A 14,073-nucleotide genomic window follows, 5' to 3' on the forward strand; every position below is an offset into this window, starting at 1 on the left:
GATTGGCCCTGAGCTAACATCTGTTGCCAATCTTCCTCTTTTTTTTTTCTCCCCAAATCCCCAGCACATGGTTGTATATCCTAGTTGGAAATCATTCTAATTCTTCTATGTGGGATGCCACCACAGTATCAAGCGGTGCTCAGTACCCGCCCCAGGATCTGAACCCGCTAACCCCCAGGCTCTGAAGTGGAGCGTGCAAACTTAACCACTCAGCCACAGGGCCAGCCCCCATGAGAACTTTTAAACTATATAAAAGTGGACAGAACAGAATAATAAACCACCATGTACCAACTTTAACAATTATCAATTCAGGCCACTCTTGTTAAAGTTTTACCCCGCCCCCCCCCCCCCACACACACACAACATAGAATTATTTTAAAGCATATCTCAGATATCTGATCATCTGTAAATATTTCAGCACACATCTTTAAAAGTAAGAACTCTTTTTAAAAACAATACCACCATTTTACTATCAAACCAAAACAATAAGAGGAGTTCCTTAATATCTCTAAATATCCAGTCACATACACTTAATTTTAAAATTGTTATGAATCACTATTTGGTTTTTTTATTCTGAAGAACTAATAAGATCACACTGTCCTAGCTCAGCTCCTGAGAATCAACTGTGATAGCTAGGTTTTCAGAAAGCGTTAGGCCTAAGGCCAACGATGGTCCCATTCTTCCTGTGGTCTCTTTCCATGACTGACTGAGCCTGTTTACCGGCTTGGGGTCCTTGGATCACGAGGGTCTTAGATAGTAATAATATGCATCTATGAGCTGCTTTTCTGTATTTCAAAAGGCCTCAAACAGTCTTAAACAGGTTAATTAAAAAGTCAGGTATCCTTGCTTTTGACTAGATTGCATTAACTTGATGTGATAATCCTAGATTCTTACTGGAAATTTTATGCATCTTTGAGCAACAAAAATGGGAAATGAATTAATATATTAAAGGTGTAGTCAAAACTCATTAAACAGTATACTTAAGATCCGGGCATTGCATAGCATATAAATTATACTTCAACTAAAAATAAAAGCTTAAAATTGATACTCAAAATCTTTGAAAACCTGAGGTCCTTGGGAGGTGGGGAATAATAAAATGGCCTTTTGGTAACTTTGGTAAGGCTGGGAGCCAGGGAGCAATCTCAGAAGAAAAGATGTTTTGCCTCTTCCTACTCAAGACTCATGACGGAACCTGTGCTAGTGGTCTCTGTTCTGCCCGCACCCTGTACAGCCACTTACGCTCTGCTGGCTTCCCCGACCTCTGTGAGTCATCACGCTCAGCTCCATATCTTGAAAGCGACCTTGTCTAGGACCTTGAACTACCACCTCCCTCCTCTCTTTACTGCCAACAGCCTGAACAACTCGCTTCTGTCCTCATCAATCCCCTGAAACCCAGCCCGACTGGCAAATTCTGGCTCCACCACATAGGAGCTCTGTGATCCCAGTACAAGTAGGTTAACCTCTCTTTGCCTCAGTTTCCTCATCTGTAAAATGGAGATAAAGTAATAAATACCCACCTTACACAGTCGTTATAAAGAGTCCATGAATGAGACCATGTGCAGCACTTACAATAGTGCCCGACCTGGTTCTAGCTATTGTGACTGTCATTGCTACTATTGCCACCACTCACTTTCTAATCAAGGCTAGTGGCCGTTTCTCAGTCCACGTTCTCTTTAACTCCTTCCAGAGCAGGGAGCACTGTTTCCTGACCTCTCCCAACTTGCTCCTCACAGCATCCTCTGACGGGCTGCCTCTGTGCCTCCTTTGCCAGATCCCTTCCCCTTCCCCCCCTTGGGGTAGGGGCAGCTCTTCGGCCTAACCTCTTCCCTCCACACACTCCAAATTCCTTCCTTTTTAAGATTTCAAGCCTGTAGATGCCTTCAACCCACGAGGGCATCTTTCAGATCTTTTTTCCCAGGCCTTTTCATTTTATAAAGTTCCTTTGCATTATGAAATAGGATCTCCCTCATAAATACTACTTGATAATGATCAAGTCACTTAACATGTCACATGTTTCTTTGTCTGTAAAATGAGAAGGCTGGAGAGAGAGAGATGATCTCTCAGGTTCCTTCCTGCTCAGAAAAATTTCCACAAATTCTTTTTCGACTCCAGCAGCCCACTGGACCCCTCCACGTGGCTGTTTGCCATTACCTCCAACTCCACGTGCCTAACTGAACACATCACCTGACCTCACACATCAGCTTTTCTATTTCTGTTAAAGATAATGTTCATTCTCTTCATCACTCGGACTTGCATCCTGGGTATCACTTTAATACTACCTCCTATCTAATCAGTCACCAAGAGCTATCGACATTCCTTCATAATGTTCCTTCCTTCCACAACCCTAACTTTGTCACTTTCGCTCTCCTTCATGCTATCTACAGATCCCTACCCCCTCCCATCTACAGACACGGATTGTTCCTGAAAACACGCACCCTGCTCATTCCTCTCCCCTCCTTGCCAGTCATGACTCTTCCTAATGTCTACAGGATGCAGTCCAATCTCTGGCACCTCGAATTCAAAGCCCAGATTGCTCATAACTATCTCTTTAATTTTCTCTCCCATGACATTCCTTCTGAACCTTCCATTCCTGCAATGGATCTACTCTTACGCAGTTTTCTGCTTTTTAACACCATTCCCTTGGCCTTGAACACACTTCCCCCACCTTCCCATCCAGCCTGTGCCTACCGCAGTATGACATTTCTTTCAAAATCCAGCTTGCTTGCTTGTAAACTTTTTTTTAATTTCAAACCAACTACTCTGTGATGTCTTTCTCCAATGACCAACTCATTGTTGATTACTTACTTGTGATAAATTCTTACAGCACTTTTGTATAGATTACTCACTGGCTTATAGCAAGAGCTCTCATATATTTTAATAATTGTTTTATGTAATTATCCGTCTCGCTAACTACAACTTCAACTCCCTGAGGGGAGAGACCATAGACCTCATAGCTCCCTAGCACATGGCGAGAGGATATATGTGTTAACAATGATGATGACTAAACTCAAAAAGAAAGCTATGATCATCTGTCTGCAGACAATCTATCAGTGAGCCTCACAAACACAATTTCCCCAGGAAAACAACACCAAAGAGGAAGATAAAGGAAGCAAGTATACAGGCCTACCGCATAGTTTTCATTGTCTGCCACTTAATTTCTTTTACATTTGACCTGGGCATGTGGGAATTATGAAAACACATTTAAAACTGTAAAGTATTGCATAAATAGAAAGTATTTATCATTAAGATCCTGGCCGCGATGCCTGGAATGTTTAAGAATTCTCGGCATGATTTCTAAAAGTCCAGAGAAAGAGTTGTACTGAAGCAGTGGTTCTCAACTGGGGACAATTTTGGCCCCCAACCCCAGGGGACATTTGGCGATGTCTGGAGACATTTTTGGTTGTCACAAGTGAGAGGGTGCTGCAGGTTTCCAGTGCAGAGAGGTCAGGGATGCCACTCAACCTCACACAATGCACAGGATGTGTGTCCACAACAAGGAGCTATCCGGCCCCCAAAGTCAGTAGTGCCGAAGGTGAGAAGCCTCATCTTAGAGGAAGCCCCCCAGGGATGAGGACTGACCCTTTCTGTGTGGGGCTGGGAGACGAGCTGCTCACTTCCTCGGACAGATTGCCCCATGTCCTCTCTTGTTCACAGTGTTCCGATACCTGTTCCTATGCTCCATAATTCCTCTTCTGTTCAGTTCCCAGATGATCTTTTAAATGTCTGTTATCAATATGCCAAGCCTAGGATGTCTGGGAATGAACCTATCCGTATACAGATGTTTTGAAACTACTCTGATTTCTCTAAGACAGAAAATACTGATAAACTCCAGAAGTTAATGAAGTCAACCTGTAACTCTGCATATAGGAGGACGCAATGCATACTACACTAAGAACAACAGTAACAACAACATCTGATGCTTCATTTAATTAGAACAGTGAGTGTATCTGAGCAGTATGAATAACCAAATTAAAAATCTTTCTCATCAACTGAAAATTCAGAGAGTTAGGTATTTACTAAAAACTTATGGAGATGAAAACAGCCTGGACTATTTCAGCCTTTGAGAAAATTTTTTTTCTTTGTACATGCATGTTTTTGCTCTTATGATATTTCTGATCAAGGATTGCCATTGAACTAAAAACAATAGATGGGAATGTCTTCGTTTTTAAGCCCTAGTTAAGCTATGACAGCTAACTGCTAACAAAATACTCTAGGAAAAACAAATATGAATTGTAAAGCACTACAAAGTGGTGCATGAAAAGAAGATCATTTATTTTTTAAAAATTTAAATATGCCTTTATTTGAAAAGAGAAAAACATAATAAAACACGGTATAATCCAATACCAAATCATGGTATAGTCTTTGAACAAATTTTTCCTTCTCTCTGGGCCTCTGTCTTCTCACTTTAAAACAGGAAGGTCAGATTAACTGACGCTCTCCCACAGAGCTCTCCCAGGTCTAAAATCCTCTGAATGTATGATTCTATAGACTGTTTCTTAATGGATCTCTTTCGGAGATAAGAAGATGGGCTTGTGGACAAATCTTTTGAGTAGGTGACTTAAACTAGTGGTCCTCAATTCTGACTAGACAAAGGAATCACCTCGGAGCTTTAAAAAAATAATGGTGATAACTCCCCTCCCCCCAACAGACACCAGTTTCTGATTTCATTGGCCTAGGATGGAATCCAAGCATATTTTGAATGCTCTCCAGGGGATTCTAATGTGCGGCCAGCGGTAAGATCTACAGATTTAGACAAGGGTTAAGACCGGTGCAGCCAGGACCCAGGCAGGTAAGATACAGGAGCAAGGCAGATTGGGCATAAAGAGCTGGAGAACACGTGTCCCATCTATCTCAGTAGGAATAAGCCAGATCTTTTGATTTTTGTTTCAAGAAATGCTGGAATTTTAAGTAAAATTCTGATATTTAAATGTTGACAATTAATTTCAAACAATTTTAAAAGCAAGTGTAGGTCACGCAATATATACCCGTAGGCTTCATTTGGTTCTATAGCCACCAGTCTGCAACATGAACAAAACCAGTTCAATAAATCCAACTCGACTTTTTCTCTCTACTCTGTCCTATCCTTGTCCCACTCAGAGCCCCCTCCTCCCATACCTGGGGCCACAGCCTGTCCCTTTCCTTTTCCTTTCCATTGTCTCTTTCTGTTCCAATCTTCTTCGTCACTCCTAAGAGATGGAAAGTGAGATCCGCACATTAAATCTTTATGCGGCCCTGCTGTATCTCTGGGCAGTCTTCTACGTCTGGGAAAACTCAGGTTAGAAATTGTAACCTGAGGCTGTGACTCCATGATGTCAACAACCGGTTGGTTTAGTCGAATCAGAAGAAAAGTCACTCAAGCTCACAATTTTGCGTAACTAGGACTTTATCAAACAACATATGGAGGTCTTGATTTGATTTCTGATTTTGTTGTGTTTGCATATTAGAATTATCCCTCGTGTTATTTTTTTGAAAAAATTCCCATATCTGGGCTCTACCCAAGGCCAACTAAATCTGACTCTCTGGACATGGAGTCTCGGCACTGGTAGCTTGTAAAAGACCCCAGGTGAGTCTAATGTGAAGCCAGAGTTGAGAATCACTAATCTAAACCTACTGATTAGCAGTGAGTTTAACTCCAGATGCTTATCATCTGGAATAGTTCTTTTAACTTGTTCAAGGATTTTCTTAGCTCTGTTCTCATTGTATCTTCACAACTCTGTGAGTTCAGCAGCTCAGACACTATGCTTAGCATGGGACAGATGAGAAAATGAGGCATGAAGATGTTAAATGAGTTTCTCAAGCGCACCCAGCTAATTATTGACAAAGACATTGTAACTTCACTTGAGGCAGAGTTCTGGGGCTTGCAAAGTTTCCCCAAACCATGGTGCCTTCCCAGTCACTGAACTCCTTTACTGTTAGTTAATAAGTCTAACGTACAGGTGGTCTCTAGAAAACCAAGGAATATAATGAGATCATATTTCAGAAATAAGTATAACCATGTTTTTAGAAGACTCAATTTCAGGGTAGTGTTCCAAGGTGTCATTTTCTGAAGTCTACGATGCAATTTTGAATGTGCTGACATGATTCCCCTACCCCAACCCTTCCTTTCAGAGCTGCATATTCTCCCAGAGCCTGAAAAGATTCAGAGAGTTTCCATTAAGATATTATTTTCAGAAAAGTATTTTTAAATGCTTACATATTTACAGAATATCAGAGGTAAGGGGAGCTTTACTGATCCTACTTTCCTCACCCTCTCTGATAGAGGAGAAACCTGAAGTCTCTTTAATTCAATATATGTGGAGTGCAACACCATGCCAAGCACTTTGCATCCATTATCTTAATGAAATCCTCAGGATAACTCAATAAGATGAGTACCACTACCACGACCATCATCATCATTCCCATCATCATTTCCATTTAACAATTAAAAAAACCCCTGAGGTTTAGCAATGCTAAACAACTTGTCAAAGGTCCCGTCCCACCACCCCCTCTCCCCCCACTCCCTCCCCCCTCCCGCTGGTAAATTGAGACCTGGGATTTACATTTGATTTGAAGCCTATGGCATTATTCTCCACTTTCCATCATCAGGAGTGACAATAGTGCAAACAGTGAAAGATAAATCATTATGAAAATGCCAAGAGGTGATCAGCAAACACTAATTTGAAGAGGTAGAGAAGTGATGTTTGGGCCAGGCCTTCACAAATATATAGGATTTCAGTAGACATTCCAGTCTGCAATCAACACCAATATTGAAGCAGAAAAGTGACAGGGAGGGCATAGGGTGAACTGGGAGAAAGAGAGGATAAGAGGAGAGGGTAAGAGGCGAGGAGACAGACTGTGGAGGGCCCTGAGTGTCTGGCTGAGGAGTTTTAGACTTTAATGAAGGCAATGGGAACACACTAAAGGTACTTAAAAGCAAGGTCATGGAAAAATGTGAACTGCGTTCTGGAAAAACAGATCTCATGCAAGTGTCAATATTGAACTTGGGGAGCAGACCTTGGTATGGAGGAGACCAACCAGAAAGCCTACATGCCTCACTAACCGGCTTCTTCACTCTTAACCACGTGTCGCGCTTGCATCTTCCTCCCCTGAGCGCTGGTTTCCTCAGGACACCTCCATGTCTGTTTCATGATTCTTGTATCTCAATGCACTACTTGAATTGCCATGTCTAGGTCAGGTGACAGGGACCTGAACTTGGGCAGTGGGAGTGAAGATGAGAAGGCAACTTTGAGGAGCATTTGCAAAGGCCTGGTAACTGCTCAGGAGTGGAGGGAGAGGGTAAGAGAGAAAAAGGAGCAGAGTAGGAAAAAACCCTACTGTTTCAACTTAGGAGAAGGGGCACAAATAACGAGACATAGACAGGAAAGGATGGCAACAATAGCATAAAGAGGTGAACAATGTGGCTTGGCCAAGATCTCAATCTGACGGGCGTTTATCAAGCAGCGGCTCTGTGTTGGGCATTAGGGGAACAATAACCAGTAAGACTGGGTTTTGCCCTCAAGTCTTATCCCCCAGAAGGAGGAAAAGACAAGACTAGCAATAGCCAAATGCCTATTCTCCTAGCCTCAGGACAAATGTCACCCCCTCACACAGGCCTGCCCAGAGGGTCATCTCTCTCAAGCACCCTCCCCATGGCAAAATTCTGTTTTATTTCTTCACTGCACTAACAGATACCTCAAATTCAACTGAACGTGCAGGTACTCTTTTCCCCAGGAGAATGGAAGTGTCACAGAAGCACGAACTTTATTTTGTTGGCTGCCTGCCACACATCAAGCTCTCAGTAGGAAACACTTACTGAATACGTTGAAAAAAAAAAATAACTGAATAAACCTCATCAAGGTTAAGACTTCAAACCAGGCGGATTTCCGGATGCCTGAGGCGACATACTGAGAACTAAAGTGACTCTGAAGGGTAAAGCCATTTTGAGGGGGCCCACACGGGATCAGTGGCCACCCTTGGCCGTCTTGCATGGATTTCTGGAGTACCCACCGAGCGTGAGATGTTTAAGAACGAGGCCAGCCGGCCACCTAGCTCAGGTTTTATTTCCGTTGTCCTTCTGACGTCAGAAGCACGAGTTGCCGCACAGTTTCTTCTATCAAGGTGACAAATTACAGCCTTGCTAGGCCCTGCAGCCTACAAACCATAGATTGACTCTCTCCTCCCCCTTATATTAAAAAATTTAAAACCCCCTGCAGAGATGTCAAATCCGCTTCCAAACGCAAATAAATACCGTTTCCTAGCGCTGGGGTCTTTTTCGCTCTTCCTCCATCCATCCCCCTGGACTCGTCTGAGAAAGTACCTGATCCCGGCGGCAATGAGGGTTGCACTGGAGAAACAGTGCTATAAACACCGGCTCCGCGCCGCAGAGCGAGACACAAAGGACTTTCGATTCTAGCACCACCTTCCCGGGCCGAAGACAGCCTGTGAGAGGCACCCCGAAACGACGTGACGCTGTGACCGCGAAATTCTTTTTGCCGCCATATGCACTCGCACCTTCTCTGACTACAGTTTAGCCCAAACCCCGGGGCTGTGGTTCCGCAGGGAACAGCGCCCAGGTAGTCTTATAACCTGTGGGGTCCCAGTGGGTGCTGAGGAGCCCGACGCTCGGGAAGGCGGATTATGGAAGGGGGGTCGCGCCCCGGGGTGCACACTACGACGAAGGAGCTCTTGCCTCCCGGTACCGACGCGGCGAGTTGAAAGGCCTTTTGTGGCGACGTTTAGGGAAGCAAGCGAGGTGCCCGGGGTGGGAGGAGGGGGTGGGAGCGGAGGCGAAGGCAGTCCGCGCCCGGGCCCCGCGCGAGCGATGGCCTTTTGTTCGCCAGCTCCAGCGGATCCCGACTCTCAGTGTGCCCTTCTCTCTTTCTCCCCTTCTTCATTTTGGAAAGAACCTCTTCAGGCCGAGAAGGGGCACTGAGTCACAGCCAGCATCCTTTAGTAACCTCCCCCTGCATCGTCCTACTCTTCGTCGTTACTGAGAGAGGGGCCGAGCTCCAGGAAGGGGAAGAAACCGTGCTTCAGTTTACTGGCGCTCGGTGCCTCCCTTCCCCAGCCGGCGGCCAGTCCCCGAGACACCCTAGGGGACATCACATGCCCTCCTCTGGGCTCTGCAGACACACGGAATTACCCCCAAATGTCCGGGATTCAAACACACCTCGGGTATGCAGTCGCGTCCTCACCTCGGCTGCGCTCTCCCTCCAGGCCGGCGTGGTCCCTGCCCCTCGTATAGTTTAACATATCTGGTGCCACACTCTGCCACTATGAAAACTGACCCAAAAAGTAAGCCACAGCCCACGCAAAGGTGAAATCAGGGGCCCCTGCGCCTCCTTACGCTGCCGCGTGCGTTGGAAAGAACAAGAGACCGGACTTTTCCTTTCCTAAAACCAAAATGCATCCGGCACAGCCGCGCGCTCCTTCCTTCCTTTCGAGCCCGCATGGACGACTTCTACGCTGGCGCCTCCTCTCACATCTAAAACATCCCTTTCCTCCCCGCCGCCACTCCCTCGGCTCTCCGTGGGCACGAAAATCACCTTACCTCGAGCAATAAAGGGAAAAGTCAGGGTGTTCGCCCTTCTGGGATTTTCCCCTGGCCGAGCGATGCCCTTTGTGTCAAGGTCTGGCTGCCTCGGCCGGGAAGAGGTGGCCTCCGTCAGCAAGGGCTGGGCGGGGAAGCTTGGCTTGGCGTGGCGGATTTCCCAGCAAGGTGAAGGGCGGAGGATCGCGGCGACCTTCAAGCGGAGCGGCGTGGCAACCCCAGCCCGCGCGCTCCTTTTCGGGCCGATTGCATCAGCATCTGCCCCCACCACTAACCCCCACCCACACTCTGCTCGCCAGCCTCCCACTTACATCCACACGCTTGGGCGCTGAGGGTCTCGAATCGTAGTCATTCTCCTACTCGCGGGCGCGTCGCCCTTGCGCATCCATGGCTCGTGATGGTTTATCGGGGAAAGTCAGGCCATTCCTCCGCGTCCGCGCGCCGTCGCCTCCCCTCCCGCGCCGGCTCTTTAATCGCAGCTGTGTGTCACTGAGCCGTACCCATCACATGGTGTCTGCTGGCGGCCGCGCCTTGCAGCCTCTCTCTCGCCGCTCGCTGAGGATGTAGCGGCCGTGGCCGGCGGAGATTGAGCATCGGGAAGGGGTGAGGGAGGGGTTGCGGGGAGCGCGTGTGCCTGGCGCACTGGCGGTGGCACCGGCAGCGAAGGCTGTGCGCAGCCTGGACACCTGCCCCACGCCCTCCTGGGGCCCAGCAGCGAGCTCAGAACTCAACTGCGGCGGCAGCTGGAGACTGGGAGCCCGTGGGGATGGAGGTGGGGGCGGCTACGAGGGTGCAAGCGGAGGAAAAGAGGGTTGTGCACTGGGGTGGGGGGCATTTTGGGGTACGGCGGACCCGGCAGGGGCCGGGGGAGCGAGGGGAGTTGCATTGTGGGAAGGGCGCAGCGTGAGAATGGCCGCGGGAGTGGCTGGTCCACGCGCAGCCCTGCGAGCCGCTGGCAGCGCCTGGAGCTGCGGGCCGCGATGGAGCGATGCCTTGGCTCCGGGAATGGCATCGAGACGGCCTGGGCTGGCGGGGAGGGGGCCGAAGCAGCCGGAGGAGCGCGGCGCGGTCCCCTTTGGAAAGCCTTTGTCCCTCACCCGCAGTGGGAGGCGCCTCCCCTCTTCCGGATCCAGCACCCCCAGCCTTCGCCGGCCCTCCCCGAGATCTGTGCTGTGGAGCTCTGTTTTGGGGACTGGGTGTGACGCGACCCGAAGGATTTGCTGAGCTCGGAGCGCGCCCGTCTAGGCGCGGAGAGGCCGGAGCCCGCTGTCGTCCCCCTGGAGCCCCCCGTATTCCACCCCCGGGTTAACTGACCAGGGCGCTCCAAATCCTGCGGGCAGGAGGAGCGAGGGAGCAGGATGGAGGGCACTGGGGCAGCTGGGCCCTTTCCCTTCCTTTTGCTTACTCTTTGTTTCTGGCATAGCCCCTTTAACTGAGTGGGCACTTCCTTGCAGGGGAGTTGTGATCCCTTAAAATGGCGACAGGAAATCCCACCTGCGCGTCACCCAATTAGACTGTCGTTAGAGCGCGAATTTGCCGGGTGGAAACTCGAGCTTTTTACTGACAGGAATGCTTCAGTCTCCGTGTTCCATCAAAACAGGAAAAGGAAGGTGAATCATCATTGAACAATTAATCTACCTGGAGCGTTTCAGGCGGGCAGACTGAGTAGTCACTGTAATGGAGTGGCTGTCGCTTTTCTATCACCGCTGGAAAAGCGAGAGAACAACCAAATGTCGGACTCCTCAGAACTGACTAATATCCTAATTCCCGTCGAATGGCGGTAAATGGTCTTCATTAGTTCAACAGTGGCTTCCTGAGAACCCTGTTTAGAAGGCACGCTCGTGAATAAACCTGAGAAACCGAGAAGTCAGTGCAAGCAGACGGGGACACAACGATGGGCAGCCTCGCGGGACAGACCTGCTTTCAAATTCCACTCCCGAGGCTTATTGCTTCCCCCACCTGCTTAACTTTTATCCTAGTCCTGTCTTCCTAATTCCTAAAAAAGAGGGTCAATAGTACCCACATCATAGTGATATTCTAAGGTCATGGAAAGGTTGATTCTTTTCCCCATCCTTCCTAGAAGCAGCCAATTGAGTATGAAATTACTAATTTTAAGTAGTGTACACCTTGGCCAGCACAAATAATTCTTATGAATAAGGTAAGAAATCCGAATAGGCAAAGTAGATAAACTGTGAGCAGAGCTCTATAAGCCGGGTGAAAGGGTTACCTTATTAACCACGATGTGTACCCACCAGTGTTTGTTTGGAGAGCATCTGATCTCAAGCTTTTCTTTTGATTACAGTTTTAACCTCCTTGCTAGTTTCAATGCACCAAAAAGACTGCAGTCACCTAGCATTTTTTGGATTGGATTCAATGGTGATGAATTGAGCTCCTACTCCTTGCCAGCTGCTGTGCTAAGCATTTTATATGTAAATATGATCTCATTTAGTCCTTTCAATCACTGAATTAGGTATTATCTTCTTTGTATAAACAAGAAAGCGGGTTCCAAAAGGCTGAGTTGGCCATGTTCATTTAAGACAGTAGGGGGTGAGATGGGAAGGGAGGGCGGGATTCCTGCCCAAGTCTACATTCAAAGTCCAACTCAGTCTTAACCATGATGCTACAACCGTTTGCAACGAGACACTCTTGGACCTGTAGTTTCACTGCTCATCTGGAGTTTGGTCAACATCCTGCAACTGGAGTGCAAATATCAGCATGGAGGCTGGAATGATGGACTGTTGCTATGTGGACAATTGGGGGAAGGAGAGGGAGGTAGTGTTCGGGCCGAGTGCCCCGTAACTTCAGGGGGAGGTTTTCCCCAGCACTGCTGTTGGTGAAGCTCCCTTGCAGAGGTCCTTTCAGTGGCTCAGCCCTCAAACCCAATTGCTCTGGTCTCAAATGGGGGCAAAGGGTGTCACAATGACGGTTCCCCTGTTCACTGTGTGCTTACTGAGAGACAAGCAACAGGCTAAGCACCTTAAAGATAGCCTCTCCTCTAATCCTCACAACATTCCTGGGAGGGGTGGACCAACCTAATCCCTGATTCAGAGGGTAGGAAATTGATCCCAGTCCACCCAGCTCTAATGGGCACATCTAGGTCTTGAACCCAGAGCTGACTCCCAAGCTGGTTCTCTATGCCTGGCTCTAAAATGTTCCCTCATGCTAGAAGAATGCTCTTTAGAGGGCCAGGGGCTGGGATGGGTCCCAGGCCGCTTTGCCTTCAGATGGAACCGAGGCAGAACATTGCCAGATGGCCAAACCACAGAATGGGTCCAAACCAAAAAGGTCCAAGATGGCGATGGGGTGCCAGCCACAAAAGGAAATGTGTGCAAAAGGTGCCATGTGCAAGAACGGAAGATCCACGCATGCCCCAAATGCCCCACCCTGAGCAACGGCGCTGAGACTGTTCTACCTTCACATCCCATAAGAACGCTGCTCACCTTCCCTGAGGAGAAGGTGTTTTGGAGCAAGAGCTCTTCCTCCTCCATTCATTGATCAATAAATAACGTTTCTGCTCTGCTATTTCAGGAAAAAAAGAAAAATCAGCTGATCCCTCCTCTTAAATCCTCCTAAAAGTACTGCCCGACTCAGCCTCAGGTCCCCGAGATGGGAACCACTGCCCTGTCCCCAGAGACGCCAGGGAGTCAATTTGCTCTGTAATAGGTCTGTGAGCACCAGGGGCTCCTGTTGATAGTATCTAATGTTGATACTATCTAATGTTCTCTGCGGCCCTTCCCAATTGAGTAGATTTCCCAAAATGGTGCTAAGGTGGTCAAGACACATTAACAGGTTTTATTGAGGGCTGCCCTATGGAACTGAGAAAATAAAAATTCTGTATCTGCTCTGAAAATGAGGCCGGAGAAGGAATCTGTACTGTAAAAGCAGAATTGAATCGCCTCAGGTCACGGGGGAGTTTTCTGGTGGCCCCATCGGCCCTTTCTGCATGGTTCCAGGACGGAGGGGCAGTTCTGGGAAGAAAGATCAATCCACCCCAAAGAGGATTCGGCCTGAACTTAAGCCACATCTGCTCTCATCCCAGCTTCAGCTCAGCTTCACCGGGTTGCACTCGCCCCCGTCTGGGTTGCCCAATAGGACAGCTGGAAAGGGTCACACCAGCTGTGCCCTTCCAGAGAAAGCCTGCGTTCCTCCATGGGTTTGCAAAGCTTTCCAAACACATCTGGTCTGATCCTAGCAGACTTCTTGTGTATGGATTTTGAGTAATAGGACCCCAACTGTCTTCTAATATATATATAGCTTTTCTTTGTAATCTGTCAAGGACTGTTACAGGGCAGTCTGAATTTTGACAATGATGAAAAATAGAAAAGTCAACTGGTAAGGTTATTTCAGAATAAGTGTCCAGAACATTTCCTACTTGTAACAGAAGTAGCACAGCCATCTATGAACAAATCTGACCTCGTTAGAAAATAAGTTATTCGTGCAATCAGCCTTCTATTCCTATTTATAGGGTCTACCCTCAAACAATAGATGGTCTTTAAAACTATTGGTTTGTCTTTACTGATGTAATCACATTTCTTTTCCTGACT

At 47.6% G+C, this 14,073-nt stretch overlaps 1 protein-coding gene across 9 annotated transcripts in view; it reads right to left on the bottom strand.

Annotated features, from left to right (window-relative positions):
- SLC38A1 (solute carrier family 38 member 1) overlaps nucleotides 1-10,393 on the bottom strand; it is a 68,956-nt gene extending 58,563 nt beyond the window's left edge. The window contains exon 1 of one of the 9 annotated variants that reach the window (XM_008521764.2): nucleotides 9,841-10,393. The gene's annotated coding sequence lies outside the window, so the exon portion shown is untranslated. Of the gene's footprint in view, nucleotides 1-8,227; nucleotides 8,968-9,148; nucleotides 9,466-9,529 lie in introns of those variants that run through there. The other 8 variants (XM_070619455.1, XM_008521762.2, XM_008521768.2 and 5 more) reach the window with 8 other exon arrangements.
- Between the last annotated feature and the right edge of the window lie 3,680 nt (nucleotides 10,394-14,073).

This window comes from Equus przewalskii, chromosome 5 (assembly GCF_037783145.1).
Source record: "Equus przewalskii isolate Varuska chromosome 5, EquPr2, whole genome shotgun sequence".
NCBI lineage: Eukaryota > Metazoa > Chordata > Mammalia > Perissodactyla > Equidae > Equus > Equus przewalskii.